This window comes from Sinocyclocheilus grahami, unplaced genomic scaffold (genome assembly GCF_001515645.1).
Source record: "Sinocyclocheilus grahami isolate Dianchi unplaced genomic scaffold, SAMN03320097.WGS_v1.1 scaffold2142.1, whole genome shotgun sequence".
Lineage (NCBI taxonomy): Eukaryota > Metazoa > Chordata > Actinopteri > Cypriniformes > Cyprinidae > Sinocyclocheilus > Sinocyclocheilus grahami.
The window spans coordinates 45,716-58,811 of NW_015507321.1; the positions used below are offsets into that span (position 1 = coordinate 45,716).

At 45.1% G+C, this 13,096-nt stretch overlaps 1 long non-coding RNA gene across 1 annotated transcript; it reads left to right on the plus strand.

Annotated features, from left to right (window-relative positions):
* The first annotated feature begins 1,084 nt into the window (after positions 1–1,084).
* LOC107574196 (uncharacterized) lies at positions 1,085–1,827 on the plus strand. Its single transcript, XR_001607637.1, has 2 exons — positions 1,085–1,212; positions 1,776–1,827. It is a non-coding gene; the product is annotated as an uncharacterized lncRNA (long non-coding RNA).
* Positions 1,828–13,096: the final 11,269 nt, after the last annotated feature.

The following is a 13,096-nucleotide window of genomic DNA, read 5'->3' on the forward strand; positions in this document are numbered from 1 at the left end:
TGCTCACGCGGTGTTTGCATACTCTATCACAGATGAAGTGTATTAAATGCAATATTTGTCAAATACACAGACGTTTCAGAAACATTTTCATGAGCAACAGAAATACTTTTTATATACTGCTTAATACAGCACCATCTGTTCAAGAATAAAGTTCAACGTAAATATATACTATTTAAATACTAATAAAGTGGGGGTATATATGCTTTCATGATAAATGTGACTCAATATAACTTGCGACTACAGTAAAAAAGCTTTAAATGTTCTAAAAACACAGATTTATGAGCAGTATTGGATTTGAAGATGTTAGAAACACACGTCATTGTTGTCATGTGGTGAATTTGGCCAATCGTGAAACAGCTGTGTCGTCATCAGCGCTCCTACAGTCGCTCTGAAAAAGCTGCACCAGCTGAGTCAGCCGGCTGCTCTCGAAACGATATCGCGGTGCTCTGATGCCACACGTGACAGTGACGTGATGTCGCGAGCAAGGGGAGGAGCTATGATGTCACGAGCAAGGGGAGGAACTATGGATGTCGCGAGCAAGAAGAGGAGCTATGATGTCGCGAGCAAGAAGAGGAGCTATGATGTCGCGAGCAAGGGCCACTTCCCTTGGACTTTCCCCTGTGTCCCATGTCCATACCCTTCATTCCCTTGCGGGCTCAGATCCCAAGCCTGTTGTGTGACCAAGGAGGCAGAGGTGCTTGGTCACCTCAAAGACTTTGCTTGCCCCCTTGTGGATCAGGTTTCTTTTTTAAAGGGGGAGGGGGGATCGACTGAGAACCTGCCTAGTTTCATTAGTAGGAAACGCTATCTATCTATCTATCTATCTATGTAATATAAATAAATACATAAGAATGTAAAAAAAAAAACAGGCAAGTGAGAACAATTCCTCAAAAAAAAAAAAAGCATGTAAATAGTTCTTTTATAAGACCTGTGCTGTGTTTCCTAAAAGCATTATTAAGCCAAAGTAGATCGGCATTGCCATCTTTGGACTCTACGATCAACTTAACTTTTTTTAAAGGGCCATGGCTGCGTTTCTCAAAAGCATTGTAAGCTATCAAATTAATACAAAAACTTTTAACATTTAAAATGTTAATTTGTACATTAAGCTGTTAAATGCATTTTAAAATGATACCTTTTACCTTTCTGCTTCAAGGTAATGCACCCACAAGAACGAAGCACACCACACCAGCAGAAACTGGAGAAAAACACAGGGTGAGTGCCTGAGCATTTTAAGCACTAGCTGCATTACTAAAAACAACTGCGTCCCCATTTCATTGTTTACCTTTCTGTAGTTTTCATATCGCTAACATCAAACCTCACTGATCCTTGTGTGTCACACAACTTAATGTCATGGCACAAGCACCGAGGAGGTTTGATGTTACAAAAGTGTTGCCATATTTGATTTAGGCCTTGTACACAAGTTGATCAAGTTTTATACATAGAATGAATACAGGGTCTCCGCAGGTCCTTAAAAAGTCTTATCACATCGGTTTTATGACATTGAAGGCAATAAAAAGTCATGAAAAGAATACCCACGCAATTGCTTATGATGTATGGTTAATGAATTATGATATTGTTTATTTTATGGTGTTTTTTATTGTATTATCTTGTCCTTTATCTTTTTGAATGAGCATAGAGTAGCAATGCCAAGTAGTATATGAAAATATATAAAAATGTATATAGTTATTACATGGTATGCATTAAAATTCTGATAAAGATCAATTTATAGGGTTCTTTTTAATTATTGATCTGACTTTTCACTGTATTGTCAATAGACTGAAGAAGAAACAGGCAGGCTGGCAGGACATGAGAGGAACATACCAATAACAACAACAGAAAGTTCACAGGTGAGAAGTGATAGTGGCTTTTAAACACACCTGCTGTTATTTATTTATTTATTATTCCTTATTATTCAATTTAGACCACTCATAAAACTGTCTTGCATATGCCAAACATAAAACTATATACACACACACACACACACACACACATTATACCATTTCATACCCAATAACTAAGATGGTTAATCGCATCACCACAATCTACCCCCCCATTAGTCATCGTAGTCCCGACAATGAACCACTCCACTAATCTCAAGGTCTAAACCAGGCCACCATAAAGTTAGACCCCAAGGTAGACATGGCAGAAAGGTAGACATTAGCCTCACTTCCTACAGATTGCGGTAAGTGGTGCAGGTTTGAGTGCTGACCTGCCCCAACACGTCCGGTTCATCTTGGGGCCCTTCCAGATTTATTGGGTGGTCCCAAAACGACGGATCCCGACTCTAGATGAAAACTTGCACCACTCCCACTTACCCCTACTATAGGCCTGCTGGACAATCCTTCCACTCCAGAAGTGGGACTAACCCTTGCCTCTGAAGGAGCTCTACTAACCTCTGCACCCCCTTGAATGACTGGTGGGGCCTCTACCACCACATAGGCTAAATCCCCATCCTCCAATTCATCCTCCATCACCAGGGCTGCTGGCAACTCAGACCGGCCCCCAAAGGACTCGGTCGGTGCTGGATTACCTTGAATACGGGGTTTTAAGGACGTATGGTGAACATGACGGACCTTACCGAGGTCATGTACTGGTGCTACCGTGTACACTGACTGACCATCTCGTGGCACCCAGACTACCTGGTATACCGTCGAACTCCATAGGTCCTGGATCTTATCTCGTCCCAAGAACCCATGTTCCTGCAGATAGACCAATTGGCCCTCTGTCAGAGGCTGCTTCCTTACCCGTTGGTCATGCTTGGCCTTACGATATTGGGCTGCCGCTTGCAACCGCTCACGGGCGCCCTCAAAGGCCACTTGGAGACGAGCCTGATGCTCTTCCACCCAATGGTGGATTCTACCGGCCACTGGATCCTGCACCCGGCCAAGCAAAAAATCCACAGGCAGTCTAGGCTCCTGCCCAAACATTAAGTAGTAAGGGGTTTCCCCAGTGTCTTGGTGGGGAGTGGTGTTATAGCAGAACAGCACCTGGGACAAACAAGATGCCCAGTCCCCTCTTCCTCCTGGTGGGCAAAGTCCGCAGTAAATTGTGCAGTCTGGTTAAACCGTTCGCACTGGCCGTTACCGGCAGGATGGTATGCAGTAGAACGAGACTTACCCACCTGGTAGAGGCTACACAGCTGCTGAATAAGCCGGGATAAGGCTGAGCTTTGGCTACGGGCTAGGTTTGAGTAAGCTGGTCAATCTGCTTTTGCTGCTCATTCAGCATATGATCATATTTTCTTGACGTGTTGCTCCGTGCACCTCCAATTCCATTGGTTTATAAACCAGCAAATCTGATTGTTGCACGCTTGAAGCATGAGCATGCGCATTCCTTTGTGTATGATTTTGTAATTGATTTAGCCATATTACAGAAATATTGTATGCTAAATCTAGAATAGTATCTTATCTGTTTAGTAACATGGTAATTTTAGTTAGATTGAGTGTTTATCTGTAAACAATAACTGGCACCACCAGGATCTTCAGGCTGAAAAGAGCTGTTTTATTAGCGCTTCATTCATATTTCCATAAGGATCGGCGGATCAGTACGAAGTTGGGATTTTATTCACAAATTATGATATTCACTGTATTTTAGAAATGGACAAAAATGAACACAAGTGGCTGATTTTACGTTTTAAAGCACAACCATTTTATTTGTTGTTGTTTAAGGAGATGAGTTATACCTTGCTCATGCGTCACAACCATTAGCCTACTTTGTATAAAGTGCTAATAAAATGTTTTCATGGCAAGCTCATATTTCCTTGTTTACCTCTGAGAACATATAGGCTCAAATATTGTATTCAAAGTTTTTAACGGTTCCTATTTTATAGTAAATAAGTATCCACGTGACATCAGGTATTAAAATCCAATTATTTATGTATCCATTACTCCATTGTGTGTGCGTGTTCTAATCTGTGTATGTATGGGATGAAATTAGTTTGTTATTAACACTCATTGTAAAAAAAATTTTTTATGCATTTAGCAAACGCTTTTATCCAAAGTGACTTACAGTCATTCAGGCTATACATTCTTTTACCAGTATGTGTATTGTATTGTATTGTATTGTATAGTATTGTAGCCATACAAACCTAGCTGCATAACTATCAAATATAAAATCACTTTTGAGCTGTAGCAATATAGGTACGTGAGGACTTTTTAGAAGGCGAGTATAAGAAACCTTCGCGATTAATATTTTTATTTATTAAGTAATGCCTATAATAATAATCTAAAAGGGATATTCAGTAAAGTACAGTGATTCCTGGTTCTTTTTAAAGGATCAAGCCACAAAACCAGTAATTCGTGCATAAATAGCTTACATATAAAAGTATAAATAAAAATATATCTTCAGCAGAGAAGTGATATGAACATTTATTTCTTAAATACGCACTTAAGCCCATTAATAATTAACTATATTTGATCTATTAAATCTGATACGCAAATATTGAGTTTAACTTTATCATTCAACAGCCAATTTGGCTACTACATTTTTAAGTTGCCGGCCATTAATAACTTCTACTAGCCAAAAACCTTTTTTACTGAAATAAACCAACAGTCCAGCCTGGATGTGACAAAGCGGGCATTACAAATCACTTGAACTTTGTGTCAGCACATCATAAATGGAATGAGGCATCAGTTTACTGTCGTGTCGCACCACATCCAGTGTAGACAGCATCACTGATCATAATGGATTCTATGGTATTTTGTCACGCTGCTCGTGTCCGGTGTAGACAAGATGTGAGTCTTCAGTCATTTTTCAACTCCTCGTTATTGCTTCAATGCAAAAGAAACCAGCGCGCCCGCTGTGCCGTTATTTGTTGGGTATGTTAAAGTAAGCTAGATATGCACAGATGCTGTGCAATTAGGTGGACGCCACCGCCCAGAGGGGAGCTGAAGCGGACTCCTCGGGAGGTTCTGCAGCAGAAACCACCACCTCGGGAGGAAATAGAGCAGACTCCGTAGTGGACTCTTGGACTGAAACGAGCTCAGGAATGAACTCATAAACTTGAGTAAGCTCCGGAGTGGACCCGTAGACCGGAACGAACTCTGGAATTAATTCGTAGACCCGAGTGGGCTCCGGAGCAGACTCATAGACTGGTGCGGCCTCAGGAGTGAACTTGTAAACTTGAGTGGGTTCATAGGCTGAATAGAACTCTGGAATGAACTCATAGACTTGAGTGGGCTCTGGAGCGGAATCATAGACCGGTGCGGGCTCAGGAGTGAACTCATAGACTGGAGCAGACTCTGAGGGCTCCCGGACTGGAGTGGGCTATGGAGTGGACTCTGATAGAGCAGACTCCGTAGTGGACTCTTGGACTGAAACAAGCTCAGGAGTGAACTCATAAACTTGAGTAAGCTCCGGAGTGGACCCATAGACCGGAACGAACTCTGGAATGAACTCGTAGACCCGAGTGGACTCCGGAGCAGACTCATACACTGGTGCGGGCTCAAGAGTGAACTCGTAAACTTAAGTGGGTTCATAGGCTGAAGAGAACTCTGGAATGTACTCATAGACTTGAGTGGGCTCTGGAGCAGACTCATAGACCGGTGCGGGCTCAGGAATGAACTCATAGACTGGAGCAGACTCTGAGGGCTCCCGGACTGGAGTGGGCTCTGGAGTGGATTCTGAGGGCTCCCGGACTTAAGCGGGGTCTGGAGTGGTCTCTGAGGGCTCCCGGACTGGAGCAGGCTCTGGAGTGGACTCTTAGGGCTCCTGGACTGGAGTAGGCTCTGGTGTGGACTCTGAGGCGGCCCATGCAAGCAGAACAGCCCTGAGGTGAAAGGCAAAAACGACCTTCTTGATTATGGCAGCAGCAGTGAAATCGGGCGGCTCTGTGGCTACATCTGAGACCACCGGAGTCGGATCCTCCAGGACCACTGAAGTCAGGTCCTCTAGGACCACCGGACTTGAGTTCACCGAAGTCGGGTACTCCAGGACCACTGAACTGGAGATCACCAGGGTCGGGTCCTCCAGGACCACCGGAGTCTGGTCCACCAGGACCACCAGACTTGGGACCACTTGAGTCGATTTTGCTGCCTTCCGACCATCGCTTGTGAGACTGAGATAGAGAAAATTCACCATCAACTGGAGCAGGCTCGGTCCTCTCCGGGGGCACTGCAATGGGCTCATGCCGATGATATTACCAAATTGTGGTAACCGAGATAAATTAATGAAATCCCAAAAGTCGAGAGTTTTAAGCCCCTCCATCTCCCAAGGAGGCAAGGGGTTATCTAGGCAATCATTAAACATCCTCTTTAAATCAGAGTTACAAAGTTCCATCCATACCGCAAAGGTCCAAAAAGTCTGAGCAAGGCCTCCTCCCTTTTTTAGAAGCCGGACGAAGAATTTGGATGCCCATGGTCCCAGGCCGATACTCACAGCCTAGCTGCTGGATCTGTTGTTGTGGTGGAGGAATTCTGTCACAAAACACTCACAGACTCTATGAAAGATCCATGTGCAGCATTTGATAAAGTAATCCACAGTCGTAATCCACAAAACAAAAGCGCAAAAAGCATCACACAAGGTGAAAACAGACCGGTCACCAGCAAGCATGGAGCAATTCCTCCACAATCCAAAGCTTAGTTAGCCAAGTATATATACAGGTAAGCTAAAAGGGTAAATCACACAGCTGGAGGTAATGAGACTTGATAGTCCGGGCAAAGGGTTGATTTGGAGTTCAATGCAAGAAGCAATGATCTGGGAGAAATGCACCTCTGGCAGCTGTGAAGGGCAGTTCAGCTGCTAGCTGTGACACAGTTCACATGGATTTGTCATTGCGGTTGTGCTTTAAAATAAAACACACTTACGGGTTTGTCCGATGTCTGAACCACAGTGAATCATATCCTGAGTTTATCCTTATCCACTAATCCTAATGCAAATCCTAATGTAATATGAAGAACATATAAATATTATACAAAATATTATTATACAAAATAGCTACATCTAGTGGATCATTTTTATCAGCATTTTGCCCAACTCTAAAAATGCTCAATGTTAAAGCATATGTCTGCTTTGAAATAAAATCTGCTATAAAATCTGACTTCATTTAACATGATATAGGTATAGGACTATATCGTGGCCACGAATTAAGAATTTGCTCCCCAGACTTAATACGTGAGCAGCACATATTACACAGCTCTGTTCTGCCTGAAGTACTTGGAGATGTCGTCTCCAAGCATTTGTTTGTAACAATCTAGATAATCTAATTAATTCGTCTTAAGTTAAAAAAACATTAGCCAATTGATTCTGAAATCACAGTGGTTAGCACCTAATATTTCTGTAGTATAATCAATTAGCGTAGATCGTTCATAAAAGCTTGAGTATGTACATTCTTTTATGTATGTTTTTAAGCCAATAAGCTCTGCTGGTTTAGAAACCAATGGAATTAGGGGTGTGTTTTCCCTCCCCATCATCCAAGCTGCACTCTGGGGCTGCTCAATCAGTTTGGGTGAATACAAACAACATGATTACTGATCATGAGCACATCACCCAGCAAGGCAAGGAAACATGCAATCTACCAGAGGGATGACTTCTTTCACTATTGTAAGTTAATGTTGTTAAATAGAGAAAAAAAATACACTTACAATTTTAACTTCTAGCGTATTCCCACGTGCCCACGCTCTCTAAAATATGCATTTTCATTCATTCATAAGCTGTATGGTTGAAATGTCATTTTAGTTCAAAATTGTAAGTGCCATGTAAAAACTAAAAAAAAAATTATTGACCAAGGTTTTAATAGTAGTTAAAAAGTCACAATTAAAATTCTGTTTTAACTACTTGGTCTGTAATTAATAAATAAAATGAGCAAAAAACTCTTTGTGGTTAAAGGAGCATTGTGATAAGACACCTCTTAATCTTGAGGCTTACTACTGAGCAATTTTAACATTCACAACATGCAAACATCAATAAAACTTTCACATAAGGTCACATCAGTGGTCATGGTTTTTATCTATAAAACATTTAATCCTTAGAAGGCATTAAATGAATGCATTGCCGCTAATCTACCCACAACATGTTTGACTGGCTGATGTAAAAACTTTACGCAAACACTGAAACTGAGAAAAATGCCTTTACTGCCCTACAAAGGCAAAGTGCAGTAACTAAAGGCATTTCCAATGTAAAATTTTGAAGATCTTAAGTTTTCATTGAAGGGCGTGTCTGTAGCAGCCTGAGAAATCCTGGCCTGAACACATCTACATGCCAATATTCCGTTATAGTCATAGCAGGAGAAAGTTTGGCACATATAAATGACTCAGACATAGTCCTCCTATATTTACCCACTTATATGCATATTGCCCACAGTGCAAGGCCACTAGGTGGAGGTGGCCCTGGTGCAAGGGCCCTTTAATTAATACTTGGCAATAAAACTCTTTCTGATTTTGATTCTGAAACAGTAAACATGTTCCGTAGCTTGCCAATATTTCTGAGGTGGAAGAAGGCTTTTTTTTTGGTAACTTGAAATGTGATTTTTGTAAGGTATCACCCAGGTCTTAGACTGTAGAAGACTGTAGGAAGTAACATCTCGGTTACGTATGTAAGCCTCGTTCCCTTTCAGTCGGTCACTCCGAGTCACGTCGGTGACTGACAAATTGGGATCTTGCTTAGAGAGACCAATCCACTTCGAGTGTAAACTAAATGAGCCAATGCATATTGGCATGCGATGATTGCATCCAGCTGCTGCTGATCACAGCGTGAGCATAAAAAGGCAGCCGGTGCAACGCATACCAGGTTTTTGCTGAGGAGCCAAGCCGGTGACCCAGCCGCTCAGCGGTGGTACAGCAGCCGTGGCAACGGGACGGTACGTGACGTCTTCGTTCTCTCCTTCAGGGAACGAGGGTTACATACGTAACAGAGACGTTCACTTTCATTCGGTCATTCCGAGTCACGTTGGTGATCGACGAATTGGGATCCCCACCAAAGCGCCATGGATGCTGCCCCTTGCAGTGTCCTGTGCGAGCCGCCTGCGCCCCTTTGTGGTGTAGGCCGGGGCTTGCAACAAGAAGACCAGTCACTGTTGTCATAGCACTACCCACACATGTCATATGTGTATGATTAGAGAGGTCCTAAAGCTTTGCGTCCGGTCTACGTAGCATCTCAAGGCTTGGACGAGATAGAGCAAAGCTAGGGCTGGGTCTGCCTCATCCGGGGGCAGCGCTTGCAGGCTCACCACCTGATCCCTGAAGGGTGTAGTGGGAACCTTGGGCACATAGTCGGGCCGGGGCCTCAGGATTACCTGGGAGTCAGCCGGCCCAAACTCTAGGCACGAATCGTCAACCGAAAATGCGTACAGGTCCCCTACCCTCTTGATGGAGGCCAATGCAAGCAGGAGCAGAGTTTTCATTGAAAGAAACTTTAGCTCGACTGACTACAAAGGCTCAAATGGGCCCCGCTGTAGTGCTTTGAGCACTAGCGACAGGTCCCAAGAGGGTATAGAGGAAGGCCGTGGAGGATTTAACCTTCTTGCCCCCCTAAGGAACCTAATGACCAGATCATGCTTCCCTACCGACTTCCCTTCCACGGGCTCATGGTTATCAGCAATCGCAGCGACATAAGACTTTAAGGGTGGAGGGAGACAACTTTCGCTCCAGGTACCAGGTTCGAGTGGGCCAATACGGCGCCACGGGGTGAAGGTTTGGCGACAGGCCAGTGTAACTTGGACCCGGTGAGTCCCGCTCTGCCACGCCCACCTCGGGACTCGGCCATGAAGCCAGTGCTGGAATGGTCTCATATGAAGCAGCCCCAGTGGCGTAACTGCCGCTACAGCTGCCATATGCCTCAGGAGCCTCTGAAATAGTTTCAGGGGGACTGCTGTCCTGCCCTTAAATGAATTCAAGCAGTTCAGCACCGACCGCGCACGTTCCTCTGAGAGGCGTGCTGTCTGTTCGACTGAATCAAACTCCATACTGAGAAAAGAGATCCTCTGCGTGAGTTTGCTCTTTTTCCAGTTGACCTGAAGGCCCAACCGGCTGAGGTGCAAAAGCACCAAGTCCCTGTGTGCACACGACTGATGCTGAGAGCTAGTATGAGCCAGTCGTTGGGAAAGCGAACGCCCTGTTCTCTCATGGGAACAAGGGCTGCCTCCGCAACTTACGTGAAGACACGTGGCGACAGGGACAGCCCGGAGGGCAGGACCTCATACTGATATGCTCGTCCTTCGAATGCGAACTGCAGAAATGGTCTGCAGCACGGAAGGATCGACACATGAAAGTATGCATCCTTCAGATCGATTGCTGCAAACCAATCTCAGGGACAGATGCACCCGAAGATGCGTTTCTGCGTCAACATCTTGAACGGTAACCGGCGAAGGACCCAGTTCAAGACACGCAGATCCAAGATTGGTCTTAACCCACCGCCTTACTTGGGGTAATGAAGTAAGGGCTGTAAAACCCTGTATTCATGTCGGCTGGAGGGACCGGCTCTATCGCATACTTCGCCAGTAGGACTGCAATCTCCACATGCAAGACAGGAGCATCGGCCACCTTCACTGTCGTGAAGCGGATGCCACTGATCTTGGAGGGATGCCGGGCGAACTGAATCGCATAGCCGAGGCTGATGGTCCATAGAAACCAACGAGACGGGTTGGGTAGCGCTAGCCAGGCACCCAGATACCATGTAATTGGGACCAGTGGAACCACCACCGTACTCGCAGTGGGGCAGCAAGGTGGAACGCAGGGACCCAACTCGGGGTGGCTTGTGAGCGGACCGAAGAGGGGTCTGAGTGTGCGGTGCAATGCTTACCTGGTTCCACAGTTTAGCAGAGGGTGCGTGAGTAGAGCCTTTGTTGATGCTCTCAAACTGCCCGCTGCTGCCTGCTGGCGATGGAGGAGGATGAGTGTGGTCCGGTGCTGGTCTGTCCGCGAGTCTCCATGCCCTCCTGGGACCCAAATACAGAGAAAACCGCTCCGCTCCAGCTCCAGCTCCACCAGCAGATCGGTTTCTGGCAGTTTTGTAAAAGGTGCTGTCAATGACCTGGTGAGCTCCTCATGCACCTCCAGGAAGAAAGGCACTGAGGCAGGGTGCTAAGAACCAATGCGAGCTACCCCGAGAAACCAATCGTCCAACCTCGAGGGCCCGGGACGCGGTGGAGGTTTCCACTCGAGTCCTACCCTCTCGGTGGCCAGGGAAAGAATAGCCCACATTTCTGGATCCGATTCAGGCCTTGACACCGTCCCGGAGGGCGGCAGCGCAGCTGAATCTTCCTCTCCAGAAAGCTCTCCCTCCGATGCAGTAATCGACATCCGGTCGTCGGGAGCAGCACTGAAGGATATCCCTGGTACGCTCTTTGAAGAGGGCCCAGTGCGTTCTTTTGGCGGCTCAACTGGTTGCGAAGCGTTAGAGGAAGGTTGGTTCCCTGAGGGGTTTGCTACCACTGTAACCCTCAGACCGCCCGCGCTACTGCCCTAAGTAGTCCACGCCTGGCTGCCGCCAGGACGAGCACTAGATTGCGGCAGAGGCAACGGAGCTCTGCCCCCCTGGAGGAAATGGAGCCTGGCCCGCAGCTCCAAGATGGTCATCTTCCCGCAATGGGAACATGACTCATTCGCGAACGCCACCTCAGCATGCTTAATGCCCAGACACGTGAGGCAGCAATCGTGACCATCACCCGGCACCAGGTAACGACCACATCCAGAAACGCACGGGTGAAACGGCATCTTTAAATAGATGATCCATCGTCTTTAAAAAAGTATAATAAGCGGGTGCGTCTTTGTAGAGAAATTGTCTTTTTTAGGGAAATGCTCTTTTACGTGCTGAGACGCACAGGGGAAACGGACATTTTCAGCACGACAGGGGGTAGTGCAGCCTGAAGTGCGCAACCCACTCGACACAGGAACGACCACTGCTGAAGCACCGTCCGTCAACACAAAAAGCTCCCGAGAGCGCGCTAGACTCGTCACACACAAAGCAGTTTGGTAGGAACAGAAGGATGTTGTTGCTCGGCTCCAAAGCGAAAAGCTGGTATGCGTTGCACTGGCTGCCTCTTTATGCTCACGCTGTGATCAGCGGCAGCTGGATGCAATCATTGCATGCCAATGTGCATTGGCTCGTTTAGTTTACACTCGACGTGGATTGGTCTCTCTAAGTGAGATCCCAATTTGTCGGTCACCGACGTGACTCGGAGTGACCGACTGAAAGGGAACAGTACAATCTTCTAGATACAAATTGCATCGTAAGAGCTTCTGTGAACAGATTTTTGGTCCTGTAATATCTTTATTTTTTTTCTGATAAATTTGGATAATACAAAGTAGAATGACAGTATTGATCTTTAAAAGCAAATTAAATGAGAGTAAACCTATCTTTTTATTCAACAGGTTAAAACCAAGGAGTTTAGACAAACAGGATCCAAAAGAAATCGATGCCAACAACAGGAAGAGACTAAAAAAAGTACATTCAAAAGACTTCATCTTGAAGGCAGGCGCAACAAACTGAAAACTGCAGATGTTCTTCAGTTAAATAAACATTTATCCCGTAAAGAGTCTTGTGGTGAAGATGAGCTGGTTCAGACTTTCATGCAAAAACTACTGATGATGAACTACAGAGCAAGATATATTACAACTAAAGAGACCAATGTACAGAATAAGGCAAAAGACAATATTTCATCTGGTAATGAGAGCGATATTTTTGAAGAGAAGCAGCACAGCAGATGATGAGTTTACTGGAGAAGAAAGATCTGACAGAAATCAAGGAATCATTTCTGCCTCATCAGGGGAAACTGTGGCATCAGTGGAGTCAGATGAACAAAGAACTACATCGACCTCGAGCAGATGAGACAGAAATGGACTTCAGTAGGAAACACACAGAAATGAAGAAAATCCGTGAGCAACAGCATAAATCTGATGTCAGCAGGTTTATGAAGCTCTTTATTAGAGAAATGAACTCAGATACCACAAACAAGACATTTTTCCTCAAATGGCTCAGAATCCTCCTGGATGAACATACATCAGCTGATCTTTCTGCTCTACATCACAAATATGATGAAAAGTGGTCAGCTGTTGTAAAACTGAAAGAGAGTCATAATAAATCGAAAAAACTCAAAGCTGAACAAACCAAACTTGAGAGAATATCTGAGGATCTTCAAGCTGCAGCCTTTGGTTTGGAGCAC